This window comes from Oncorhynchus keta, unplaced genomic scaffold (genome assembly GCF_023373465.1).
Source record: "Oncorhynchus keta strain PuntledgeMale-10-30-2019 unplaced genomic scaffold, Oket_V2 Un_contig_18663_pilon_pilon, whole genome shotgun sequence".
In the NCBI taxonomy this organism is placed as follows: domain Eukaryota; kingdom Metazoa; phylum Chordata; class Actinopteri; order Salmoniformes; family Salmonidae; genus Oncorhynchus; species Oncorhynchus keta.
Genome location: NW_026281039.1, coordinates 25,001 through 30,000, shown reverse-complemented (window position 1 = coordinate 30,000; position 5,000 = coordinate 25,001). Strand labels below are relative to the sequence as shown.

Below are 5,000 nucleotides of genomic sequence, written 5' to 3'. Positions count from 1 at the left end.
AGCAGATGTTATTGGTCACATGGTTATCAGATGTTATTGGTCACATGGTTATCAGATGTTATTGGTCACACATGGTTAGCAGATGTTATTGGTCACATGGTTATCAGATGTTATTGGTCACATGGTTAGCAGATGTTATTGGTCACATGGTTATGTTATTGGTCAGATGTTATTGGTTACATGGTTAGCAGATGTTATTGGTCACATGGTTAGCAGATGTTATTGGTCACATGGTTAGCAGATGTTATTGGTCACATGGTTATCAGATGTTATTGGTTACATGGTTAGCAGATGTTATTGGTCACATGGTTAGCAGATGTTATTGGTCACATGGTTAGCAGATGTTATTGGTCACATGGTTATCAGATGTTATTGGTTACATGGTTAGCAGATGTTATTGGTCACATGGTTATCAGATGTTATTGGTTACATGGTTAGGATGTTATTGGTCACATGGTTATCAGATGTTATTGGTCACATGGTTACATGGTTACATGGTTAGCAGATGTTATTGGTCACATGGTTATCAGATGTTATTGGTCACATACACACGGTTACAGATGTTATTGGTCACATGGTTAGCAGATGTTATTGGTCACATGGTTAGCAGATGTTATTGGTCACATGGTTAGCAGATGTTATTGGTCACATGGTTAGCAGATGTTATTGGTCACATGGTTAGCAGATGTTAATGGTCACATGGTTAGCAGATGTTATTGGTCACATGGTTATCAGATGTTATTGGTCACATGGTTATCAGATGTTATTGGTCACATGGTTAGCAGATGTTAATGGTCACATGGTTATCAGATGTTATTGTGATTGTAGTGAAATTCTTGTGCTTCTAGATCCGACAGTGCAGCAGTATCTAACAGGTAATATCTAAGCTATTCCACATAGTCCTGGTTGTAATTCCTGGTCATGTCCTGGTTGTATTCCTGGTCGTAGTGCTGGTCGTATTCCTGGTCGTATTCCTGGGCGTATTCCTGGTCGTTGTGCTGGTAGTAGTGCTGGTAGTAGTGCTGGTCGTATTCCTGGTAGTAGTGCTGGTCATAGTGCTGGTAGTAGTGCTGGTCGTATTCCTGGTCATAGTGCTGGTAGTAGTGCTGGTTGTATTCCTGGTAGTAGTGCTGGTTGTATTCTTGGTAGTAGTGCTGGTTGTATTCCTGGTCATAGTGCTGGTCGTAGTGCTGGTCATAGTGCTGGTCGTAGTGCTGGTCGTATTTCTGGTGGTATTCCTGGCTGTAGTGCTGGTTTTATTCCTGGTTGTATTCCTGGTTTTAGTGATGCTGGTATTCCTGGTCGTAGTGCTGGTCTTATTCCTGGTCGTAGTGCTGGTTGTATTCCTGTTTGTAGTGCTGGTCTTATTCCAGGTCGTAGTGCTGGTTGTATTCCTGTTTGTCGTGCTGGTCTTATTCCTGGTCGTAGTGCTGGTTGTATTCCTGTTTGCAGTGCTGCTCTTATTCCTGGTCGTAGTGCTGGTTATGCTGGTAAATTGACATCTCTCTGATATCCAATAGCTCTTCCCGGTTGTATGTGATAAAACTTCGATAAAACTTTTAAGGACGAGAAGCAAAGCTGCCATCTCTATCAGTACCATCTCTATCAGTACCATGTCTATCAGTACCATCTCTATCAGTGCCATCTCTATCAGTACCATCTCTATCAGTGCCATCTCTATCAGTACCATGTCTATCAGTACCATCTCTATCAGTGCCATCTCTATCAGTGCCATCTCTATCAGTGCCATCTCTATCAGTACCATCTCTATCAGTACCATCTCTATCAGTGCCATCTCTATCAGTGCCATCTCTATCAGTACCATCTCTATCAGTGCCATCTCTATCGATGCCATCTCTATCAGTACCATCTCTATCAGTACCATCTCTATCAGTACCATCTCTATCAGTGCCATCTCTATCGATGCCATCTCTATCAGTACCATCTCTATCAGTAGCATCTCTATCAGTGCCATCTCTATCGGTGCCATCTCTATCAGTACCATCTCTATCAGTACCATCTCTATCAGTACCATCTCTATCAGTACCATCTCTATCGGTACCATCTCTATCAGTACCAACTCTATCGGTACCATCTCTATCGGTGCCATCTCTATCGGTACCATCTCTATCAGTACCATCTCTATCAGTACCATCTCTATCAGTACCATCTCTATCAGTGCCATCTCTATCAGTGCCATCTCTATCAGTACCATCTCTATCGGTGCCATCTCTATCAGTACCATCTCTATCAGTGCCATCTCTATCAGTACCATGTCTATCAGTACCATCTCTATCAGTGCCATCTCTATCAGTGCCATCTCTATCAGTACCATCTCTATCAGTGCCATCTCTATCAGTACCATCTCTATCAGTACCATCTCTATCAGTACCATCTCTATCAGTGCCATCTCTATCAGTGCCATCTCTATCAGTACCATCTCTATCAGTGCCATCTCTATCGATGCCATCTCTATCAGTACCATCTCTATCAGTACCATCTCTATCAGTACCATCTCTATCAGTGCCATCTCTATCGATGCCATCTCTATCAGTACCATCTCTATCAGTAGCATCTCTATCAGTGCCATCTCTATCGGTCTCTATCAGTACCATCTCTATCAGTACCATCTCTAGTACCATCTCTATCAGTGCCATCTCTATCAGTGCCATCTCTATCAGTATCTCTATCATCTCTATCAGTACCATCTCTATCAGTACCATCTCTATCAGTGCCATCTCTATCAGTGCCATCTCTATCAGTACCATCTCTATCGTACCATCTCTATCAGTACCATCTCTATCAGTGCCATCTCTATCAGTACCATCTCTATCAGTACCATCTCTATCAGTGTCCATCTCTATCATCTATCTATCTCTATCAGTACCATCTCTATCAGTACCATCTCTATCAGTGCCATCTCTACCAGTACCATCTCTATCGGTGTCATCTCTATCAGTACCATCTCTATCGGTGTCATCTCTATCAGTACCATCTCTATCAGTACCATCTCTACCAGTACCATCTCTAGCAGTACCATTTCTATCAGTACCATCTCTATCAGTACCTTCTCTATCAGTACCATCTCTATCAGTACCATCTCTATCAGTACCATCTCTATCAGTACCATCTCTATCAGTGCCATCTCTATCAGTACCATCTCTATCAGTACCATCTCTATCAGTGTCATCTCTATCGGTGTCATCTCTATCAGTACCATCTCTATCAGTACCATCTCTATCAGTACCATCTCTATCAGTGCCATCTCTACCAGTGTCATCTCTATCGGTGTCATCTCTATCAGTACCATCTCTATCGGTGTCATCTCTATCAGTACCATCTCTATCAGTACCATCTCTACCAGTACCATCTCTAGCAGTACCATCTCTATCAGTACCATCTCTATCAGTACCATCTCTATCAGTACCATCTCTATTGGTGCCATCTCTATCAGTACCATCTCTATCAGTGCCATCTCTATCAGTACCATCTCTACCAGTACCATCTCTATCGGTGCCATCTCTATCAGTACCATCTCTATCTCCTCCATCCCCCTCTCCCTCTCCTCCATCCCCCTCTCCTCCATTCCCCTCACCCTCTCCTCCATTCCCCTCTCCCTCTCCTCCATTCCCCTCACCCTCTCCTCCAATCCCCTCACCCTCTCCTCCATCCCTCTCACCCTCTCCTCCATCTCTATCAGTACCATCTCTATCAGTACCATCTCTATCAGTACCATCTCTATCAGTACCATCTCCATCGGTGCCATCTCTATCAGTACCATCTCTATTGGTGTCATCTCTCTCAGTGCCATCTCTATCAGTACCATCTCTATCAGTACCATCTCTATCAGTACCATCTCTATTGCCATCTCTATCAGTACCATCTCTATTGGTGTCATCTCTCTCAGTGCCATCTCTATCAGTACCATCTCTATCAGTGCCATCTCTATCAGTACCATCTCTATTGGTGTCATCTCTCTCAGTGCCATCTCTATCAGTACCATCTCTATCAGTGCCATCTCTATCAGTGCCATCTCTATCAGTACCATCTCTATCCATCTCTATCAGTACCATCTCTATCAGTGTCATCTCTATCGGTGTCATCTCTATCAGTACCATCTCTATCAGTACCATCTCTATCAGTACCATCTCTATCAGTACCATCTCTATCAGTGCCATCTCTACCAGTGTCATCTCTATCGGTGTCATCTCTATCAGTACCATCTCTATCGGTGTCATCTCTATCAGTACCATCTCTATCAGTACCATCTCTACCAGTACCATCTCTAGCAGTACCATCTCTATCAGTACCATCTCTATCAGTACCATCTCTATCAGTACCATCTCTATTGGTGCCATCTCTATCAGTACCATCTCTATCAGTGCCATCTCTATCAGTACCATCTCTACCAGTACCATCTCTATCGGTGCCATCTCTATCAGTACCATCTCTATCTCCTCCATCCCCCTCTCCCTCTCCTCCATCCCCCTCTCCTCCATTCCCCTCACCCTCTCCTCCATTCCCCTCTCCCTCTCCTCCATTCCCCTCACCCTCTCCTCCAATCCCCTCACCCTCTCCTCCATCCCTCTCACCCTCTCCTCCATCTCTATCAGTACCATCTCTATCAGTACCATCTCTATCAGTACCATCTCTATCAGTACCATCTCCATCGGTGCCATCTCTATCAGTACCATCTCTATTGGTGTCATCTCTCTCAGTGCCATCTCTATCAGTACCATCTCTATCAGTACCATCTCTATCAGTACCATCTCTATTGCCATCTCTATCAGTACCATCTCTATTGGTGCCATCTCTATCAGTACCATCTCTATCAGTGCCATCTCTATCAGTACCATCTCTATTGGTGTCATCTCTCTCAGTGCCATCTCTATCAGTACCATCTCTATCAGTGCCATCTCTATTGCCATCTCTATCAGTACCATCTCTATCAGTGCCATCTCTATTGCCATCTCTATCAGTACCATCTCTATCAGTACCAT

General features: G+C 43.8%; 1 protein-coding gene across 1 annotated transcript in view; it reads right to left on the bottom strand.

Moving 5' to 3' along the window:
- prpsap2 (phosphoribosyl pyrophosphate synthetase-associated protein 2) overlaps positions 1-5,000 on the bottom strand; it is a 60,315-nt gene that overhangs the window by 43,324 nt on the left and 11,991 nt on the right. The gene's annotated exons all lie outside the window — the stretch shown is intronic.